The sequence below is a fragment of the Palaemon carinicauda genome, chromosome 21 (assembly GCF_036898095.1).
Source record: "Palaemon carinicauda isolate YSFRI2023 chromosome 21, ASM3689809v2, whole genome shotgun sequence".
In the NCBI taxonomy this organism is placed as follows: domain Eukaryota; kingdom Metazoa; phylum Arthropoda; class Malacostraca; order Decapoda; family Palaemonidae; genus Palaemon; species Palaemon carinicauda.
In genome coordinates, this window is record NC_090745.1 from 115,762,029 (window position 1) to 115,787,028 (window position 25,000).

Genomic DNA, 25,000 nt, shown 5'->3' on the forward strand with positions numbered 1-25,000 from the left:
TAGATTGTTGTTATCTTTATCTTAAAAACTTCTATAAGCAATGATTCATTTATATCAGACTATTGTTACCTTTAAAAAGAGAGAGAGAGAGAGAGAGAGAGAGAGAGAGAGAGAGAGAGCCTTATTTGCCTTATTTTTTATTTATATTAGGTTGTTATCTTTATCTTGGAGAGAGAGAGAGAGAGAGAGAGAGAGAGAGAGAGAGATAAATAAACTTCTATAAGTAATGATCATTTTTATTAGATTGTTATTATTCTCATTTTTATGAGAGAGAGAGAGAGAGAGAGAGAGAGAGAGAGAGAGAGAGAGGAAAAAATTCTATAAGTAATGATACATTTATACTAGATTGTTACCTTTACCTTTATGAGAGAGAGAGAGAGAGAGAGAGAGAGAGAGAGAGGAACTTCTAAACTAATTCATTTATATTAGGTTGTTATCTTTATCTTTGAGAGAGAGAGAGAGAGAGAGAGAGAGAGAGAGGAACTTCTAAACTAATTCATTTATATTAGGTTGTTATCTTTATCTTTGAGAGAGAGAGAGAGAGAGAGAGAGAGAGAGAGAGAGAAAAATTTCTATAAGTAATGATACATTTATATTAGATTGTTGTTATCTTTATCTTAAAAACTTCTATAAGCAATGATTCATTTATATCAGACTATTGTTACCTTTAAAAGAGAGAGAGAGAGAGAGAGAGAGAGAGAGAGAGAGAGAGCCTTATTTGCCTTATTTTTTATTTATATTAGGTTGTTATCTTTATCTTGGAGAGAGAGAGAGAGAGAGAGAGAGAGAGAGAGAGAGATAAATAAACTTCTATAAGTAATGATCATTTTTATTAGATTGTTATTATTCTCATTTTTATGAGAGAGAGAGAGAGAGAGAGAGAGAGAGAGAGAGAGAGAGAGAGGAAAAAATTCTATAAGTAATGATACATTTATACTAGATTGTTACCTTTACCTTTATGAGAGAGAGAGAGAGAGAGAGAGAGAGAGAGAGAGAGAGAGATAGTGTGTTATTACAAACTAGAGGGGCATTCAGCAGAGCGCAGACCTCCACCACGGCAACTTATTTCTCAACCTTTTGCTTGACCTTGACCTTTGACCAAGGACTTTCAAAATTGAATCACTCCCACATCATCCCATAACAATTAATCCCTGAAAGTTTCACTACTCTATGAGCAAAATTGTGACCAGGAAGTTGTTCAACAAACAAAGAGACAAACAGTGGCGAAAACATAACCTCCTCCCAACTTCGTTGGCGGAGGTAATTATCTCCATATATCATAGGGTATATCAACAGTATTGGAAAATACAATGAATAAAACCATAAATGAATAATGGCTCCTCAAACACAAACCCGTTAAGAGCATCGGTCACGCCAAGCCTCGCTCTTCATTCATCTCTCCCGAGGCTGTATCGACAACGAGACTGATGAACGAGGCAGAAAATACCAATATTTTATCCTGCCTGATAGACCAATAAATTCAGTGACTCGTTATGGAGAGAGAGAGAGAGAGAGAGAGAGAGAGAGAGAGAGAGAATTTCAGCGACTAGCTATGGAGAGAGAGAGAGAGAGAGAGAGAGATTCAGTGACTAGTTATGGAGAGAGAGAGAGAGAGAGAGAGAGAGATTCAGTGACTAGTTATGGAGAGAGAGAGAGAGAGAGAGAGAGAGAGAGAGAGGCAAATTCAGTGACTAGCTATGGAGAGAGAGAGAGAGAGAGAGAGAGAGAGAGGCAAATTCAGTGACTAGCTATGGAGAGGGAGAGAGAGAGAGAGAGAGAGAGAGATTCAGTGACTAGTTATGGAGAGAGAGAGAGAGAGAGAGAGAGAGACAAATTCAGTGACTAGTTATGGAGAGAGAGAGAGAGAGAGAGAGAGAGAGAGATAAATTCAGTGACTAGTTATGGAGAGAGAGAGAGAGAGAGAGAGAGAGAGAGAGAGAGAAATTCAGTGACTAGCTATGGAGAGAGAGAGAGAGAGAGAGAGAGAGAGAGAGAGAGAGAATAAACCCGCCGAGAAGCTAAAGTTTACGGAAATTTAAAAACAGCATCTCCGCTACGAACGACAATGTATATCTAAAATTAAGAGTTAATATTCTGTTTAAGTTAACAAAGGCAGAGTGGATTTTCAGGAACCACAGCCACTCTAATAATAATTCCTACACTGGAATCGAACACTAGTCTTAAAATTTCTTTATTTCTTCCATTAGATTATAAAGAAAAATTAACAAAAATAATATGCATGCATAAAAAACGGAATACGAAGGATGTCAGAAAAAATGACTTGCTGCTGAACGAGTAGCACGAAATGACCAAAGGTAATAAGGAAATTCGTTACTTGAAACATTGTAATAAAGATCACATGCCATAGTCAAATAGAGGCCAGACGGCAGAGGTGGATCGGTGGAAAAAGTTTCTTATTATAAGAAAATTTGAATTAAATAAGAGTTAAGCCACTTCAGGATCTCTACCCCAAACGCAAAGTTGAGCAACGACTTTAGATGCCTAAAAGTTTTAGGGAGAAAATGACCAGATATGAAAGAAACAAGAGAGGATATCAGGTGGAAATAGCTTCTTATCATAAGAAAATCTGAATTAAATAAGTAGAGTTGAGCCACTTCAGGATCTCTACCCCAAACGCAAAGTTGAGCAGCGACTTCAGATGCCCAAAAGTTTTAGGGAGAAAATGACCAGATATGAAAGAAACAAGAGAGGATATCAACTGGCATTCTTGGCCTTGTGAAATTCACGTAAAGAGGAGCATTGCTAAACAAATGATCAATAAGGTGATCACTTCCCCTTTGTGTCCTAAGCTTACCTTAAAACTCATAATTCCTTGTTCCATGGCTCATGTAAGTACTGCAACACGTTATTTAAAGTGTTCACATTATCCAAAAACTTTGAGGGATATTGGAACATTTAAAAAAACTTAGAAAAGTGGGGTTAGGAAAAAAGCAATAACCCAATAAAAAATGGATGAGGACTATATGTATAAATCGAGTTACCCAATATAAAAGTACGTGAGGAATAAAAGCAGTCACTCAATAAGAGAATGGATGATGATTATAAGTCGAGTTACACAAACGAAAGATGGATGAGGAATAAAAGCTGAGTCACCCAATAAGAAGATGGATGATGATTATAAGTCGAGTTACACAAACGAAAGATGGATGAGGAATAAAAGCTGAGTCACCCAATAGAAAGGTGGATGATGATTATAAGTCGAGTTACACAAACGAAAGATGGATGAGGAATAAAAACTGAGTCACCCAATAGAAAGGTGGATGAGGAATATAAGTTGAGTTACACAAACGAAAGATGGATGAGGAATAAAAGCTGAGTCACCCGATAGAAAGAGGGGTAAGTAATAAAAGCCGAGTCATATAATAGAGAGATAGTTAAGGAATAAAAGACAGGTCACCAATAAAAACATAGGTGAGGAATAAAACCAGTCGCCCAACAAAATGAGGGTAAGGAATAAAAGCAGTCACCATATACAAATTATGGTTGAGGGACAAAAGTCCTGCCATCTATTAGAAAGATGGGTAAGGAGTAAAGGCCTATTCACCAATTAGAAAAATGAAAATGAAAAAGGACAAATCACCAAATACAGAGAAGTGAGAGAAATAGAGAGAATTGAGAGAAATAGAGAGAATGGAGAGAAATAGAGAGATGTGGGAGAAATAGAGCGAGGTGAGAGAAATAGAGAATGGAGAGAAATAGGGAGAAGTGAGAGAAATACAGAGAAGTGGGAGAAATACAGAGAAGTGGGAGAAATACAGAGAAGTGAGAGAAATAGAGAAGGGAGAGAAAGAGAGAGAAGTGGGAGAAATAGAGAGAAATGGGAGAAATAGAGCGAGGTGAGAGAAATAGAGAATGGAGAGAAATAGAGAATGGAGAGAAATAGGGAGAAGGGAGAGAAATACAGAGAAGTGAGAGAAATAGAAAGAAGTGAGAGAAATAGAGAATGGAGAGAAAGAGAGAGAAGTGAGAGAAATACAGAGAATGGAAAGAAATAGGGAGAATGGCGAGAAATAGAGAGAAGTGAGAGAAGAAGTGGGAGAAATAGAGCGAGGTGAGAGAAATAGAGAATGGAGAGAAATAGAGAATGAAGAGAAATAGGGAGAAGGGAGAGAAATACAGAGAAGTGAGAGAAATAGAAAGAAGTGAGAGAAATAGAGAATGGAGAGAAAGAGAGAGAAGTGAGAGAAATACAGAGAATGGAAAGAAATAGGGAGAATGGCGAGAAATAGAGAGAAGTGAGAGAAATAGACAACACCAATTGATGTGAAAGATGAATAAAGAAAAAAAGTCGGTCCCGTAGGAAATGTGTTTAAATGGAGGGAGGAATAAAAATGTACATAAAAATAATTGAAGTTGAAGGAAGACTCATTTTGTCAATTTTGCATCATCAATCCACTTCTAGCTCTTCCTCCTATAGCGAAAAAAGTTACCTATTGAATATTTAAACCTTTTTTTTTTTAATAATTAAACCTGTGTAGAACAATTATCAAATTTCCTAGTGTATCTACCTATAGCAGTATTATACATCTCAAACCTATTGCATCAAATAACATTTCAAGAAGTATTATAGTTGTTAGAGTAATTATCATATTTACAAATTTAATTAGTTTTTCAATTTCGGGTCTAAATTCCAATGGATATTTGCAATTAGATCTATTATTATTATTGTTGTTATTGTTATTATTATTATTATCATTTGCCAAGCTACAACCCCATTTGGAAAAGCAGGATGCTATAAGCCCAGGGGCTCCAACATGGAAAATAGCTCAGTGAGGAAAGGAAACGAAAAAAATAAAATATTTTAAGAGCAACATTAAAATAAATACCTCCCATATAAACTATAAAAACTTTAACAAAACAAGAGGAAGAAAATTAAGATAGAATATAACCTTTGTAAAATTATCTCGAATATTTCCCATTTCAAAATTTTCTAGTGAGGAAAATAGGTTTATGAGTTCAAGCGATAGAGAATTAAGATAGAATATAACCTTTGTAAAATTATTTCGAATATTTCCCATTTCAAAATTTTCTAGTGAGGAAAATAGGTTTATGAGTTCAAGCGATATGCTGACCTCTCCATAAGTAATGTGCTCCATAATTCACGAGCGTAAAATGGACCCACTGCCGTTTTTATAATAACTCACTACACCTAAAGTAATAAATTATGCTGTGGACATCGGAGACTGGAAAGGAGAGTAGCCTGTAGCCTTTGCTTCATAAATACATCATCATTTCGGATGAATTTCTATAATTTCTTTTTTAGAATAATTCACCTTTGCTTAGGTCATTTCCTGTTAGGGTATAATTTTTATTTCTGACTTTCCATTCGAATCAAAATGGATATAAACTATACCTTCAAAAATTAAATGGCCGGGAAGTCTGTCTATTGTCAAGTAGAATCAGTTATATTCATGAACACATTATAAAAAAAAAAAAAACCGCATGATACCAAAAAAAAAAAAATGTCATATACGAGTCAATATCATTAGCAATTTCCTTTTCAATAAACTGTTCTGTATAATAAGAATATTACAAACTTTCTTTTTTAAAGACACTTTCTGCGGTATTTAGGGCTTATGTTAGTATTCGTAAACAAGCATAATTGTCCAGGACACTCGTTGAACGATCAAAGAACCGAAGGATCTCTTTGCAACATTGCCCTCCGAGTAGTTAGTTTAACAGCGGTATTGCCACAAGAGAAATTAGTTCACCAAACTTTTAACGGGGCTCCACAAGGCACTAGAAGAGTTGGAAGACCCCGGCCTACATGATTGAGGGCTATGAAGCGTTAAGTAGATGAGGAATGGAGAATTAATGATTTAAAAGTTCTAATTAGAGACGACTGGCGAAATCTAACAGAGGCCCTTTACGTCAATAGGCGTGGAAGGAGATGATGATAGCCACAATAAGAACTTTCTTTGCATCACAACCTCATTGTAAAGACACTAGAAGAGTTGGAGGACCCAGGCCTACATGATTGATGACTATGAACCGTGAAGTAGATGATGATGAATGGAGTAGTAGTGATTTAAAAAGTTCAAATCAGAGACAACTGGCGAAATCTAACAGAGGCCCTATGCGTCAATAGGCGTAGGAGATGATGATTGTCATAAGAACTTTCTTGTATCACAACCTCATTGCAAATCTGTGCAATGTAAATATTTTGTTTTTGAAAACTGGCAAATTGATGAACGCTTATTAACCTGACAGATCAACGAGGGAATCAACCTCAGAATGATATTAGTGTTGATGTTTTTGTTTGTTTAGTAATCATGTTTTGTCATGAGTCACAATATAAGGAGATGCACTATTCACCTGGCTGATAGGTCATGAATGAATATATATATATATATATATATATATATATATATATATATATATATATATATATATATATATATGTATATATATATATATATATATCTATCTATATATATATATATATATATATATATATATATAAATATATATATATATATATATATATATATATATATATATATATATATATATATATATATATATATATATATATATATATATATATATATATATATATATATATATATATATATATATATATATATATATATATATAATTTATATATAATATATCTATATATAAAATCTATATAATATATATATATATATATATATATATATATATATATATTGCAAATGATCATAGAATATTTGAACAAAGACAGCAGAAATGTAGGACTGAAAATGAATATGAGTAAAACTATAATAATGTTCAAAGAAAATCCAGAAAACAAATAAGAGCTATGGACGAACCTTCGCAGATTCTTAATTAATATACGTACTTAGGACAGACAGCGAGTGTTTCCAGGGCATAACATCGAAATTAAGAGAAGGGTAAGCATGGTATGTAGTAATTTTGGTAAACAAAATGAGATTATGAAAAGTAAAATGCCACTTTCCCTAAAAAGAAAAGTATTTAATCAGATGGCCCTACCAGTTTCAAATTACGTATCAGAAACTTGAAGCATTAATAAAGAGTTAGAACATAAGCTAATTACAACTCAAAGAGCTATGGAAAGAATAATGTTGGGAGTAGCACTAAGAGACCGAAAAAAGAACAACATGGATACGAGAGCAAATTAAAGCAGAGAATATTCTAACAACATGTAAGAAAAAGAAATGGACATGGGGAGGACATATGAGAATGACAGACAATAGGTGGACATCAAGAATAACTGAATGGGTCCTTAGAGACTGTAAAAGAAGCAGGGGAAGGAAGAGAAGACGATGAATCGCCGAACTAAGGGAGTTTGCGTATGTGGAATGGCACAGAAAGACCATAAACAGAAGCAATTAGAAGAGCATGTCTGAGGCCTTTGTTTTGCCGTGGACTAGTAACGGCTGATATATACTGTAATTGCAAATTCATCAAATTTTCCGAGTATTACAGTACCTATAACATCGATTTACTTTCGTAACTTCTGAATAAATACGTCAGAAATTACATTGTTCATTGTTTTATTTGGACATAAAAATTTTATATAAGTCTATGTTTAAAGGGCAGCGAGCGTTATTTGTTTTTACGTTTTCTTCTATAACATTTTAAGGTATAAATAGAAAACGGGTTCAAGGATAACTCTAATAAATGAAATAAACTCTCTGGAGTTTACTCAAATGTTGTCAATTTCTAAATGTTTTACTGACCTTTCATAAACTCTATTAGGCAGTAATCTATGAGTTTGTTCTACATTTATTCTAAAAATGAATATATACATTGGACAGCACACATGTATTAAAGGAGGGTTATGCTGACCTACGTGAAACTACGAGAAAATTATATTTCCAGGTTAATTTGTGTCATGAATTAAATTTTAATCGGAATCTATTAAAAAATTGAGTGAGGCAATGGTCTTAACTTTAAAAGGATGAGTTTATAAATATTAAGTTTCAGTCACAAACCTACATCACAAAAATTGTCAGATTTTTTAGAATTTCGAACATATTTGGTCTTATTTTCTTTTACAAGTCAACAGTTCTAAAAGATTGAGACCACCTGCCAAGACTAGCAATAAGAGGATCTGAGAGGTAAACCATATTTTTGAGTGGGATAAAAAGGAAACTATTGAAATATATGGATGCACCATAACCTATCTCTGTCTAAACTACTGTAATATAGAGCACCGGCTCCTTAACCGACATTGGGCTTCACCCCTTCGCGAGCCACCATCTCCACCCATCAGCCAACGCTATGATATTAAATCACTTTATGAATATTAAATAAATCACCTATGTACTAGGAGTAGGCCTACTATCCTTACCATGATAAGAGATATGGGCTTCACCCCCTCGCGAGCCACCATCTCCACCCATCAGCCTACGCTACGATATTAAATCACTTCATGAATATTAAATAAATCACCTATGTACTAGGAGTAGGCCTACTATCCTTACCATGATAAGAGATATTTGGTCTAGATATAACGCAGGGAGCAACAACAAGACGCATCACTGTATTTAATTCATTTTTGGTTTTACATGTCAGAATACTCCACTTTACCATCAAGGTGTCTATTGTTGTTAGCCTATAAGGCTGTGCGATTGAAATTCAGGTCAGAATCCTTTGAATCATATTAAAATATAGGAAAACCATATATTTTACTCCAGAATATAGTATATGAGGTATTCTTACCAACTCTTGAATGCTAATAGGATACACAATATGACCTTTTCAATTATTACAATCATAATGGAGAAAAGGAAATAATGTCACTATCATATGAACCTAAAACATTGTGATTACCAACCCATTAGTGTGGTTGGTTAAATTACAAAGTAAACTAACTAATCCAGTCTTAACATATCTATGTACAGTATTGTATTAAGGTATGAAAAAGTTTCAGAAAGTATACAGTGCATGTACACTTGTGTACGTAAGACTGTGGTACACGTAACAAGTCATCGCCACACTTATTGGTAAATAATTTACCGTGACAACTAAACACTATTGTCCCTATCGAACATGCGCTGATACTGTAGTGTATATTACTGTAATATATGTACTGTACTATCACTACAATACAGCTTAATAAGTCAAGGTTACACTCATAAGGATTCGTTAATTTTGGCTAGTCGACTCCCGCCATTCAAACTCAACGTATATACAGTATAGCCTATAGTATCTACATTACAATTGTGAATATGTTATTTTGAATACAGTAATGTACAGGAGTTAATTTAACAACAACACTAAAGTATTACACAATGAATACACTAACAAAATAACATAAACTCCGGGATACATTCAAAAGGGCACAAAACCTAACACACTCCACCTAACCTAACCTAGTAGTTCCCAGGTCACAGACCTAGCCCCAGGGCGAGCCCCTCTGACACCCCTTTCCGGGTCACAGACCTTGCCAGGGGGCAAATAGACCCTAGACAGCCCTAACCAGGTCACAAGAACAAACATACTAAAATATAGGAAAATCATACATTTTACTCCAGAATATAGTACATGAGGTATTCTTACCAACTCTTGAATGCTCATAGGATACACAATATAACCTTTTAAATTATTACAGTCATAGTGTTGAAAAGAAAATAATGTCACTATCATATGAATCTAAAACATTGTGATTACCAACCCATTAGTGTGGTTGGTTAAATTACAAAGTAAACTAACTAATCCAGTCTTAACATATCTATGTACAGTATTGTATTAAGGTATGAAAAAGTTTCAGAAAGTATACAGTGCATGTACACTTGTGTATGTAATACTGTGGTACACATAACACTAATCATCGCCACACTTACAGGTAAATAATTTACTGTGACACCAAAACACTGTTGTTCCAATCTAACACTCGCTGATACACTAGTTTATATTACTGTAATATATGTACAGTACTATCACTATAGTACAGCTTAATAAGCTAAGGCAATACTCATCAGGATTCGTTATTTTTGGCTAGTCGACTTGCGCCATTCAAACTCAATGTACACGTAGCCTATAGTATCTACAATACAATTGTACAATATGTCATTTGGAATACAGTAATGTACAGTAGTTAATATAACAACACTTAGAGTATTACACAATCAATACACTAACAAAAAAAATCAAAAGAAAAAGTATCAGTACAACACCATAACCCTTTACGTATGAAACTCTACACAGTAAGTCTGAAGCACGATACAACATTTTAAGACGACGACTGTTTGGTCCGCGGGGTAGCGTAATCTATGTATCACATTTTATACTATAATCACTATAAGCATAATGGATATGTAGAGGCTTTTTGCATCACTTTTTTACATTAAAATGGGATTGTGCACAAAAAAGGACTGAAGCAGGTGATGCAAACACAGGGTAGACGAATGATTGAGAGATGGGGTGTTGAACTGTGTGTTGCGGGAAATTGGGAGAATGATGCCGGGTGCAACGGAGTGCGGTCGGTTTGAAATTGTTGGGCAGCCAGAGTGCTTATTGCAAAACCGTATATAGAGTATGGAATTTTATAAGTAATAGATTTTACGGTTCTCTGTATCTCACTGAATGAATATGATGAAACTCACGAAGAACAAGGGTTGACGGTACTTCTATTTCTAGTGAAACCGGAATTCGCTATAACAAATAGGACATAATAACTTTCATATTGATCGATTAAAATGTGAAATATGTTTCAGAGTCTAAGTCCAGTGTTTATATTTGGGAGACTGATGATGTATTTGCGCTTGCAAGGCTTTCAATTCCTTTGGGGAGCTTTGAGTGTTTTTTGAATGATATATTCCAGCTGATATTTTTAACCAATTAAGAGTTTACAAGTACTTATGCATGAATTCACAGATATACTCTTAAGAGACCCTTCCCATTCCAGCTTAGTTCCCAGATGAACTTTCACGAAACCAATCTCATCTCCTCAGTTCCACTATGACCATGGCATGGTGTGGATGGCCTGTAAGACACAGTGGGTGATTATATTGTTGTTGGATGTTTTTTTTAATGCATTTAAGTTTCTTGAAAATTATACTGCTACCCACATATGAGATGGACAGTCCCAATGCTCCCACCATTTATAGAGGACCATCAACCTTCCCCCTTCCAAACTTCAGGTAAGGAATACTGTAAATATGCCTAATTACGATACTTTAATAGTGACCCTAAGGGGATATACAACTTGCCAAGGAAAAATAGCACTAAAATTGTTAAATAATGGTGTTTCTTTTGGTGTGAAATATGATAATATGAAGCTAGCTTTACGATTACGAAATACAGCGATATCATAATTAAATATCATCTAGTTAGGTGTGAAGCTGGTTGGGAAGCAAACAACGTTTTCAGACCTATCCTCGGGAAAGCAAAGGGTAGGGTGGTATAAGGAGTTGTGGTCGCAGAGGGGCACAGACCTTTGGTGAGTAATGACATGACTTTTAGGTTAGGTTAAGTGTTGAACTTTAGGTTAGTTGGCAATCTATGGGGGATAGGTAATGATACGACAGTGTAATGGAGAACTAAGTTGGGATACTGCTTTCAGGTCAGGTTAGGAAGGGAACTTTTGGTTAGCTGATATTCTTGCGTTTGATTGATTTTTCAGTCACAACTGTGATTGTGATACTTGGACACCACTTACATGAACCATCCAGCTTTCCAGCTGGTTATCTTGTGTTTATTGTACATTTCCAACCATTATTATTGCTGCAAAATACATACGTTTTGGGCATTTCCCCATCCACAAAAACCCCACTAGAGGCCCCCTATTGTTTCTGTAGACGGGGGCCCCAAAAACTAATAAACGGGTGGTTTCCCACAATAATTATGTCTAAAATTATTAAAACAACAGATAACATACATAAAAAACATAAGGTTCCCGTATTTGTCTAGAATTCAAAATATATTTATATCTCAAAATGTTCAGAACAAAACAAATTACACTAACAGCCATATTCTACAAACCGTTTATTGCATTGTTCTATAATATTCACTGTGTCTGGGATCCTTATGTGGAGAAGGGAATAAATTTAGGGACATTGAATGTGCAACAGTCTACGAGTAATATGAAGTAAAAACCCACCAGGCGACACGAAAAAAATCGGTAAAATTATACCTCTGGTTGGGACAATATTTTGTCATAAAAAAGCAGATTTTCCTATAGTAAATAATGCGCTTTCAATAAACCGCAAATAAACCGTTTTCCCGTTATACCGCCCATTTTCAGAAGACACAGGTGCGAAGAGGGGGCTTTGGGTGGGAAAGAACAGGAAAAAAATAACGCGATTAGTTACAACTGAAATAAAGGTAAAATTTTTTTAATTCACATTATTTTCGAAAGGAAAAACTTTTTTTCTATAGAAAATGTCCCATCCTAAGTTACATAAACTCCGGGATACATTCAAAAGGGCACAAAACCTAGCACACTCTACCTAACCTAACCTAGTAGTTCCCAGGTCACAGACCTAGACCCAGGGCGAGCCCCTCCGTCACCCCTTTCCAGGTCACAAACCTAGCCAGTGGGGGACAAGACGCCAGACAACCCTACCCAGATCACACGAACGAATCGCAGCGAATATGTGTGATACGCACAATGTCAACAAACAGATGAAAAATATCGCTTGAGAATAGAATGCTGGTATTTTGTGTAATTTTCCCTGGGTTTATTATGCATCCTAGAGAATAATGTATAGAGTAAAAAAGGTTAGTTTTATCATTATATATCGCTTTCCACATTAAATTTTCCCCACCCAAAACCCAAGTTTCCCATTACCAGATGATATAAATGCATTAGGGTATATCACATAAACTATTTATTGGCGATGGAAATAAATGTCTTTTTTGAAGAAAACAGCTGTTTTTTTACACTAGTAAGTTTTTCTTTATAGGGAAATGTTATCCCGACTGGAACTATAAAATACCAAAATATCACTCCTCCATGAAAGACTGGTCTTTCGTTACTCAGCCTAGCCTATGTTACTATTTTTGATACATACTCACCACATTCGTAACCACAGCGGGGAATCTTAGGTTTCATGATTAGGCCACAGAATGTTGCTAGCATATAAATATTCCAGGAATTGAAATTATTAACGAACGTAATGCGGAAATACTTAAAATCACACGAACACAGTTTTCATTGGGCCATGAGGCTGTAAAGACCCAGTAGTTAACGCAAACGAAGTTAACACACAAAATGAAAATACACACTAAAGTTGAACAATACAGTGACTACACGGGTAGGACTTGTCAGACTGAGAAGTTTCATAAGTTTGTTAGCTTTTGGTGGTAGCTTATACTACTTTACTAAAAGAAATTTTTATAATTTTGTAACCACACAAAAATATAATTTATTCGCAATCCACCCTAAAAATTCCTAACCAAGTTATACAATATTACTGGAACTTCCTGTGAATCTAAATTAATTCTAGTATTTCTATTAACTAGAGTTTCTCGGTTCGAGACTTTATAAACGACTTCGTTAATATTGAACTATTATTCTCCACTTATTACTTTCGCAATAAATGTCCAATGCAATTAAATTCCTTGATATATCTCCGGTTATTTGTGTATATTCGAAGTGAATGAAATGCCACATCTTTCTTTGATGTATTTAATTGGATTTCTATCTAATTCCATAGAAATGTTATAGTTTTTGATGAGGATGTTAGTCATTGGATTTACATGATGGAATTTATTGGAATTATACGATATTGACAATCGAACAGATCTATCCAATAGAATTATATATATATATATATATATATATATATATATATATATATATATATATATATATGTATGTATATATATACAGAGAGAGAGAGAGAGAGAGAGAGAGAGAGAGAGAGAGAGAGAGAGAGAGAGAGAGAGAGAGAGAGAGCTGAAATATCAGTACTACTTTTATTAGTATAATCACTACTACTACTACTACTACTACTACTACTACTACTACTACTACTAATAATAATAATAATAATAATAATAATAATAATAATACCCTATATAATAAAGAGCAAATTTATGATTATATATATATATATATATATATATATATATATATATATATATATATATATATATATATATATATATATATATATATATCTTTCCTCTCACGCTGAATAGAGGTGGGTGGGGAAGTAGTCATACCCTGGGAGAGGGAGTACCCCGAGAGGTACACTCTGATACCACTATCTCCCACAAATTGCTTGAACTGTCGTGATGTAATTGAAAAAGGAGGGGGATGGGTGGGTGAGAAGGGTTTAATCTGCGCGTGTGCGTGTCTGCATATCAATCTATATATTTAGCCGTAATTTTTAGCAGGTCGCGTACACCAGTGATAATAATAATAATAATAATAATAATAATAATAACAATAATAACAATAACAATAATAATAAATAATAATAATAATAATACTGTAATAATAATAATAATAATAATAATAATAATAATAATAATAATAATGATAATAATAAATAATAATAATAATAATAATAATAATAATAATAATAATAATATTCAAAACATAACTAACCTACTTCCGGTCTGCATTGTTTGTTGACCAATTTAATTAGCTGCACAATGTGATGATAATTCAAAACCATGGAAATTAGATTTCAAAATACGAATAGATTTCAGCACAAACAATACAATAAGAAGAAAATCTCATTAGATTGCATGACACTAAGACTACAAAAGGTCTCAAGAAAACCACGAAAAAGTATATTTATACATTTTGCATTATCATTCAAAACTCGAAAATAATAATCAAGTTTTACTTCTGACGTCTTACAACAACGTCCTGCTGCTTCCTCCGATGCATTAGATGACCGCGGAGGTAGCAGCAGTAGGGGATTCAGCATTATGAAGCTTCATCTGTGGTGGAAAACGGGGGAGGGTGGGCTGTGGCACCCTAGCAGTACCAGCTGAACTCGTTTGAGTCCCTTGTCAGGCTGGGAGGAACGTTGAGGTCCCCTTTTTGTTTTGTTTCATTTGTTGATGTTGGCTACCCCCCAAAATTGGGAGAAGTGCCTTGGTATATGTATGTATGTATGTATGGTCTTACAACATCAAGTCAATCATCATGTTATTCAGTTCTGGGAAATGTTAGAAGCCTAACATTACTGCCAGATCTTTGTTCAGACAGCAACTATAACGTTTAAAACGCTCCAAGAAGACTAAATTTACTGCCATATTATTATCTTTTTTTTTCTTCTTTAGGTTAATAGGTGCTGTCTTTGTTGGGCAAAAAAGATTTTATACCGTATTACTTTTTTCTTAATTGTGTAACGGGTGAAATATTTCTTAAGGGGAATGGAAAGAATTAGCTTGTACATGAAATGGCTTCGTATACCAAGTGCTTCTATGTATATATATATATATATATATATATATATATATATATATATATATATATATATATATATATATACTGTATATACATAAAATGAAATATAAATGTGTTTAACATGAATAAACACATACATATCTATCTTTATATATATATATATATATATATATATATATATATATATATATATATATATATATAATCTGGAGAAAGCATATGATAGAGTTGATAGGGAAGCAATGTGGAATGTGATGAGGTTATATGGAGTTGGTGGAAGGTTGTTGCAAGCAGTGAAAAGTTTCTACAAGGGTAGTAAAGCATGTGTTAGAATAGGAAATGAAGTGAGTGATTGGTTTCCGGTGAGAGTGGGGCTGAGACAGGGATGTGTGATGTCGCCGTGGTTGTTTAACTTGTATGTTGATGGAGTGGTGAGAGAGGTGAATGCTCGAGTGCTTGGACGAGGATTAAAACTGGTAGGCGAGAATGACCATGAATGGGAGGTAAATCAGTTGTTGTTTGCGGATGATACTGTACTGGTAGCAGACACAGAAGAGAAGCTTGACCGACTAGTGACAGAATTTGGAAAGGTGTGTGAGAGAAGGAAGTTGAGAGTTAATGTGGGTAAGAGTAAGGTTATGAGATGTACGAGAAGGGAAGGTGGTGCAAGGTTGAATGTCATGTTGAATGGAGAGTTACTTGAGGAGGTGGATCAGTTTAAGTACTTGGGGTCTATTGTTGCAGCAAATGGTGGAGTGGAAGCAGATGTACGTCAGAGAGTGAATGAAGGTTGCAAAGTGTTGGGGGCAGTTAAGGGAGTAGTAAAAAATAGAGGGTTGGGCATGAATGTAAAGAGAGTTCTATATGAGAAAGTGATTGTACCAACTGTGATGTATGGATCGGAGTTGTGGGGAATGAAAGTGATGGAGAGACAGAAATTGAATGTGTTTGAGATGAAGTGTCTAAGGAGTATGCCTGGTGTATCTCGAGTAGATAGGGTTAGGAACGAAGTGGTGAGGGAGAGAACGGGTGTAAGAAATGAGTTAGCGGCTAGAGTGGATATGAATGTGTTGAGGTGGTTTGGCCATGTTGAGAGAATGGAAAATGGTTGTCTGCTAAAGAAGGTGATGAATGCAAGAGTTGATGGGAGAAGTACAAGAGGAAGGCCAAGGTTTGGGTGGATGTATGGTGTGAAGAAAGCTCTGGGTGATAGGAGGATAGATGTGAGAGAGGCAAGAGAGCGTGCTAGAAATAGGAATGAATGGCGAGCGATTGTGACGCAGTTCCAGTAGGCCCTGATGCTTCCTCCGGTGCCTTAGATGGCCGCGGAGGTAGCAGCAGTAGGGGAGTCAGCATTATGAAGCTTCATCTGTGGTGGAAATGTGGGAGGTTGGGCTGTGGCACCCTAGCAGTACCAGCTGAACTCGGTTGAGTCCCTGATTAGGCTGAAGGAACATAGAGAGTAGAGGTCCCCTTTTTGTTTTGTTTCATTGTTGGTGTCGGCTACCCCCCAAAATTGGGGGAAGTGCCTTGGTATATGGATGGATGGATGGATATATATATATATATATATATATATATATATATATATATATATATATATATATATATATATATATATATATATATGTGTGTGTGTGTGTGTAAATATATCATAACAGTGTATGCATATATATGGCTAACAATCGAACTATCCATTTATCTGCCTATCTATCTATTATAATATACGTGTGTGTTAGTGTGTGTCTGCGTGTATGAATGGTACTAAGACAAGATAACTATAATAAAATAACTTTGCATGCTTTCCAAGACAAATAATACGCACTTACCAACAATATCAGAACATTCATGTAGCAATGTAAGTTTTTGTTTCAAAATCCAACCGTATCATTATAAGATGTCGAATTGGCCTACTATTCAACAAGTCCCACACCTGTTGGCTCGAGGCAATTCTTGAATTACGTCAAGATCTTTTGTATGCCATTTTGTCCGTCAAAGTTTAAAGGTCAGAATGGCAGAGGGAAGGGACAGTGATAGTGCCCTAGAGATTGACCTTATATACATATCATTGCCCAAGCCACCTCTCCACCCAAGATAGGACCAGGGTGGGACGTGCTATGGCTGCTGATGACTCAGTAGGTAGACATCTAGGCGCTCCCAAAGCCTGAATCCTTAGCTCATAAGGATAGTGAGGTTTTAAACACTACAAGAAACTATCAAGCTTGAGCGGAACTCGTACCCGAGTCCGGCAGGTCCCCAGACAGGGATGTTTCCAATAGGCCAGCAAAACTCTAAACACGGAAGAAAGAATTACACTAAAATCACTTTTTATTTTATTATTTTTTTTTTTCATTTTTTGGCAAATTGTCTAACGATGGAGCTGTTTTCCTTGACGTTTAACCAAAACACGCTAGACTCAAAAAAATGTACTGGTTTTTACGCAAGTGCGTATCCCATGCGTATCAAAAATTATGGTGAAATGACCTTAGAATTTTTACCCCAATTTTTTTTTAGCAGGGTACAGTATGCAATTAGGATCCCGCTTTTATCAAAACGATTTCATGACGTCATCAATTTCAAAACCTTAAATGTAATTAAGAATAAATTACAGCAATAATTGTATTATATTTATGATCATTATGTAATATATTATCAAGATCCTTATTTTGAATAGCGATAATTATCTTGATTTTTTCTTATCCATCGATACTTTGAGTTACGTTAATTGCATTATTACTTTAATAACTAAATAAACCTTACATCTAATTGACTACTAATTAATTATATCCGTACCAATGACATACAAAGGTAGGAAGTCCATAATTAAAAACTTAATCTTCATAGTATATCTCTCAATTATCTGTCCATTACTATGAATAATAATAATCTGTGTACGTCATTGATTTTCAAAGTCACTCTCCCTTAGGTTGTGCAGTTCTCTTTCAATAATATTCAATTATACTTTATTATTAATTAAATCAGGTTCTTCGATTGTCGCATACCAGTCTTAGTTCGTTATTATTATTATTATTATTATTATTATTATTATTATTATTATTATTATTATTATTATTAAGTAAGTTATAACCCTAGTTGGAAAAACAAGATGCTATAACCCCAAGGGCTCCAACAAGGAAAAATAGCCCAGTGAGGAAAGGAAATAAGGAGATAAAGAAAAGATATAAGAAGTAATGAACAATTAAAATAAAAATATTTTAGAAACAATAATAATATTAAAACAGATATTTCATATATAAACTATAAAAAGTTTATATAAGACATATCTGTTTTGACGTTGTTACTGTTTGTAGAATGATTTATTGTTATTTTGTTCACATCATTTATTTATTTCCTTATTACCTTCCCTCACTGGGCTATTTTTCCCTCTTGGAGCCTTTGAGCTTATAGCATCTTGCTTTTCCATCTAGGGCTGTAGCTTGGCTAATAATAATAATAATAATAATAATAATAATAATAATAATAATAATAATAAAGGAGTTATGTCAGACTGTTTAACGGTAAGCTTAAAGTTGTAGCTTGGCTAATAATAATAATAATAATAATAATAATAATAATAATAATAATAAAGGAGTTATGTCAGCCAGTTTAACATTAAGCTTAAAGTTCACGACCTGAGTAAAAAAAAAAAAAAAAAAAAAAAAAAAAAAAAAAAAAAAAAAAAACTGGTCCAAGTGGTCCTGCCCAAAATATTAAGACCTCTGTAATTGACTTCAGCCTTGGCACGCGTTTGGTCAATTCCTATCCACCTGAAGGTTCTACCTGGTTGAAAATCCTTCAGGCGATGAGGCTGGGTGAAAGGACTTAGCATACGCACCTGGGTAATGCAATTTTTTTATTTTTTTAATAACGACACTAATCCTAATAACAATATTAATGATAGTAATAATAATAATAATGATGATAATAATAATAATAACAACAATAATAATAATAATAATGATGATGATAACAACAACAACAATAATAATAATAATAATAATAATAATAATAATAATCCTAATAATGATAAAAATAACAGCAATGCTAAATATCGATAATAATAATAATAATAATAATAATAATAATAATAATAATAATAATAATAATAATAATAGCAGCACTGTTAAAAATGTGCCGTAAAAACGGTAAAAATCCAGGAATAAATGTTGCCAGGCAATTACCGTTTTAAAAACTAATATATTGACGTTAAGGAGTGATATTACGGTCACCCACCTGTAAAATATAGTAACAAATTACGGTCGCCTGTATTTTCCCAAAATACGACTTTAATGATTCCACCAAAATATTTTTAGAAACATTCGTGCTTACATCAAAACATTGCGACACAATGTTAGATTTAGTTCATGCCATCACAGGATGTTTTTCCCAAGCGAGAGAAGTCAGGATGAACTCAAAGGCCACGGAGATGCCTTAAAGACTGAAACTTCGTAACAATGAGATGATAATGGAAGATGAATCATGTGACATGTTCTCATTTATCTTTTGGTAATGTTTCTTAATTATGAGAAGTATTTAGGTGTCTCGTTGATTCTTAAACGTCATACTATCTAATTTGGATTTTTGTTAATTTATTCATAGATTTTTATTATTTTTATTATGATTTATATTCCACTGTTTTTAGAAGTGAGCATAATTTTTGCCATTAAAGTTTTTTTTTTTTTCATCCATCATGTTCAACGTAAATCTATTTTAATAATAATAATAATAATAATAATAATAATAATAATAATAATAATAATAGTAATAATAATAATAATAAATTAGAACAATTGGAAAGCTCAATAAAACCTGCTGAAAGAGTATCTAATTCCCAAATAATAATAATAATAATAATAATAATAATAATAATTATTATTATTATTATTATTAGAGCAATTGAAAAGCTCAATTAAACATGCTTGAAAGAGGGTCTACTTCTCAAATAATAATAATAATAATAATAATAATAATAATAATAATAATAATAATAATAATAATAATAATAATAATCATACTACTACTACTACTACTAACAACAACAACAAAACAACAACAACAACAAGGATACTACGTACTCCCTGACTTGATATGCGATATCATATCTTGATATTTACTTCGTAAATAAAAACAACTCTTCAACCAAAGGTAAACAAAGTTTGCTTATATCATGATGATGGCTACTTTACATTCATCTTCTTCAGTTGCTAAGGCCTTCGAGTTATTTGGTCCCATGATAACTTTTTTATTTTAACCAATCATATTAATTTGTTTGAACTTTTTTTAAACAGTCATAATTTTTTCTAACCTTTTTAATCAGTCATATTTTCTTGAACATTTTTTAGCCAGTCATATTTTCTTGAACTTTTTATTTTATCCAGTTATAATATTTTCTTGAACTTTTTGAGAAAAATTATTATGACTGGTTAGTCATAATAATTTTTCTCAACTTTTCATCTTAACCAGTCATAATAATTTTTTATTTTAACTTATTCTAACAAATCATAATGACTTTTTGGAACTTTTTATTCTAACCAGTCATAATATTTATTTACACTTGTTATTTTAACCAGCTATAATAGTTTTTTATTTTAACCAGTCACAATAATTTTTTGAACTTTTTATCTTTACCAGTCATAATAATTATTTTGAACTTTTTTATTTCACCCAGTCATAATAATTTTTGAACTTTTTATTTTAACCAGTCATAATAGTTTTTTTAACTTTTTATCTTAGCCAGCCATAATAATATTTCTGAACTTTTTTCTTCACCAGCCATAATAACTTTTTTAACCAGTCAAGACATCAAAAGAAGACCTGGTTACTGTACCAACTGTGTGTCACACGATCATACATAAATTATTTTGTATATATTATGCTCGTATCTGCGCTCTTCCCTCGCACTAAAAAGAACCTGAAATAACATGTCTGCGTGTTTTCTCTCTAACATTGTCTGTTTCTCGAACATGAAAATTCCTGTTGCCTTGAGGTTTTGTATATAAAGGAGAGTGTTCTTTAATAAAGTTACTCAGTTGATTGCATCCTGCCTTTAAGTCATAACCTTGCTCTCGGCCGTCACATTGGTGACCCCGGAAGTCGACTCGCTCCCACCGCCTTCCACCCCCACCCCCCTCGCCCCTCCATCGTTGGTATTATGACGGACTCTACAGAAGTTGGCGCTGCGGCTGCCGCATTGAAACTTTCACCGTTCGCCAGCTGAGAGGCGTTTGCTTGGTTTCAGCGCGCAGAAGTCCAGTTTCGCATCAACGGCGTGACTCGCTCAACCATCAAAACAGATTATGTTCTCGCGGCGATACCCGAGGACACCTTCCCAGAAATATCCGACTGGCTTTGTGAACAAGGAGACACCCCAATAGCGTATGACGCCCTCAAAACATACCTTCTGCAGCAGTACTCGCCGTCGCCAGCCGCCCGTATAGCAAAGCTTTTTCAGCTCTCTCAACGACCGTTGGGGGACCAAAGGGCTTCGCTTGCCCTCAGGGAAATGAACAGTATCGCTCGCCTTCAACCTGCCGCAGACGGCTCTCCTCGTGAGGTGAACCTACTTCGTGCTTTTTGGATACGCCGTTCACCCGGACCTATACGCACTGCCATACCCGATGTCGATAGTTTACCCATAAAGGACTTGATGACCAAAGCCGACGCCCTTATGGACAGCCACTTCAAGACCTCCATCAACGCCTCCACCCCTGACGAAGAGGATGCCTATTCAACGTCAACCGAAGCTGACATGAATGCTGTAGGACTTACACGCCTACCCCGTGACGTGCCGAAGCGGCGACAAAGCCACCCACCACCCACCAATCACTCGCGCCATAACAAACGACTTCTACAGCCACTTACTACCTCCCATCCGCCGCATTTTTGCTACTACCACTTCAGATTCAGGGCAACAGCGAAGAAATGTGCCGAGGATTGTCAGTGGCCAAAAAATGTGTAAGTAGGCCATCGCTCGTGGCGGTGGCCTCCCGTGTTTCTAATCTTTTCTTTTTACATGATGCAGGAACGGGCGTGCGATTTTTGGTAGACACGGGTGCTTGTCGTTCTCTTTTGCCAAGGAAACTCTTCAAGACACGACGTAGTCTGTCTACATCTGCCGACGTCCGCTTGGTAGCTGCCAACGGATCTACGATACCCACCTATGGTTACGAGAACCTCACATTATCGTTCGGAAACGGTAAATTCAATTGGAAGTTTCTCGTTGCTGACGTCACAATGCCAATCCTCAGTGCGGATTTCCTCTCTCATTTCCACCTTCTGTTCAATGTCGCCCACCGACGATTGGTAAACGCAGACTCGTACTTGTCGACACCTCTTCAACCCGCCCCCTCTAACCTCGCTCTCCACATCAGCGCACCCACAGATGACTACGCACACCTCCTCACGTCGTACCCGGAAGTTTTCCGTCCAGAACTTCGCCAAACACCCACGGTTCCTGCCAAGCACGGTATTTATCACCATATCAAGATGACTGGCACCGGAACGATTGGCAGCCGCCAAACAGACGTTCGCCGGGGATTACAGGCGCCTGAACATGCAAACAGAACCGGATCACTACCCCCCCCCAAACATTGCCGACGTGACCTCCTACCTGCACAAAGCAAAGGTTTTCTCTACGCTCGATCTCCTGAAGGGGTTTTATCAGGTGCCTATGAACCCAGAAGACATCCCCAAGACTGCCATCACCACTCCGTTTGGTACATACACCTTCAATTACTCCTGTTTTGGCCTTCGTAATGCTGGGGCCACGTTTCAACGTCTCATGGATGGCATCTTAGGGGACCTCCCTTTCTGTGTATGTTATGTGGACGACATACTTGTGTTCTCCTCCTCAAAAGAGGAACACCTCCGTCACCTGCGCATCGTGCTCGACCGCCTGCAACAAAACGGCCTTGTAGTCCGGTACGACAAGTGTACCTTTGGCGCCAACGAAGTGTCGTTCTTAGGGCACCGCATCACTCCTGAAGGAGTCCATCCCCTCACTGAGAAGGTAGCAGCCGTTCAGAACTTCCCCGCGCCCTCGACCGTCAAAGCTCTGCAGGAGTTCTTGTGCATGATCAACTATTATCACCGTTTTCTGCCAGCCACTGCCGCCACTCTTTCTCCCCTCTACGCCTCCCTCAAGGGCAAGCCAAAGGACCTGAAGTGGGGTCCCCTGCAAGAAGCAGCCTTCTGCAATGCAAAGAAGGCCCTATCAACTGCTGCGGCTCTCACTTTTGCTATCCCACATGCCCCTCTCCTTCTCTCCACCGATGCCAGCGACGTCGCTATTGGTGCAGTACTCGAGCAGATGGTCAACGGCTCGCCCCGCCCATTGGCCTTCTTCAGCAGAAAACTGTCCAAGGCAGAATTGGGCTATTCTACCTTCGATCGAGAATTGCTGGCGGTGCACTTGGCTGTCCGTCACTTTCGTCATTTCTTAGGAGGTACGCCCTTCGTCATTCGCACAGACCACATGTCTCTGGTGCACGCCTTTACTCGACAGTCTGATGCCTGGTTCCCCGGCAACGCCGACATCTCTCCGCCGTGGCTGAATACAATTGCACCCTTCAATATGTCCCTGGGAAAATGAATCCCGTTGCCGATGACCTGTCAAGAAACACGTTGGCTGCCGTTCAACTGGGATTGGATTACAACGCCCTGGCTGAAGCCCAACAACAGGATCCAGAATATCAAGCATGTAGGACATCCTGCACGTCCCTCCGTTGGGAAGACTTCCCCCTCGACAACTCCAACACCACCCTCCTCTGTGACGTCAGTAATGGTAGACCACGACCTTGGATTCCTGCTCCCATGCGCCGACAGGAGTTTGATTTCATTCACGGCCTTTCACATCCCTCGTGCCGTTCTACTGCACAGCTGCTGAAGGCAAAGTTCATTTGGCACGGCATTTTAAGGATGCTAAGGATTGGGTCCGCGCCTGTACTTCTTGCCAAACTTCCAAAGTACATCGACACACTGATTCAGGAGTGGGCACCTTTCCTCAACCTCATCGCCGTTTCGCACACATTCACGTCGACGTTGTAGGCCCCTACCCACATCACAAGGACATCGTTACCTGTTTACCGTCATCGACCGCTCCACCCGTTGGCCTGAAGCCATTCCCATGGAAACTGCAACGTCCGCCTCATGTACATCTGCCTTACTCTCTGGATGGATTGCAAGATTTGGTATCCCTGAGCATATTACTTCTGACAGGGGAACCACTTTCACCTCTCAATTGTGGACATCATTGGCGAATCTCCTGGGCATCACCCTACATCAGACAACGACCTACAACCCCGCTGCCAATGGAATGGTAGAACGTTTTCATCGCACCCTCAAAAGCAGCTTTGATGTCCCGCTGCAAGAATTCAAACTGGTTTATTCAGCTTCCCTGGGTCCTCCTGGGACTAAGGACCACTCCTAAAGATGCCCTCGACGTCTCGGCAGCTGAAATGGTGTATGGCGACCTGTTGGTCGTCCCTGCCGAATTTTTTCCTTCTACAACCTCCTCCGATGATCTCCAGTGCATATGTCACGTCGTGGGAAAATTTACTCCATGCCCCCAGACTTACAAGCCCCCAGCGAAGCATCACATACCAACAGACTTGCACTCTGCAACGCACGTCTTCCTGCACAACGACACTACCAAGCCA

The 25,000-nt window shown here is 36.4% G+C and overlaps 1 protein-coding gene across 2 annotated transcripts in view; it reads right to left on the reverse strand.

Annotated features, from left to right (window-relative positions):
* The window catches only part of LOC137614756 (uncharacterized), a 268,283-nt gene that overhangs the window by 44,255 nt on the left and 199,028 nt on the right, over positions 1 to 25,000 (reverse strand). The window contains exon 1 of one of the 2 annotated variants that reach the window (XM_068344426.1): positions 12,992 to 13,179. The exons of the other annotated variant lie outside the window; for it this stretch is intronic. The gene's annotated coding sequence lies outside the window, so the exon portion shown is untranslated. Of the gene's footprint in view, positions 1 to 12,991; positions 13,180 to 25,000 lie in introns of those variants that run through there. 2 annotated transcript variants of the gene reach the window in all.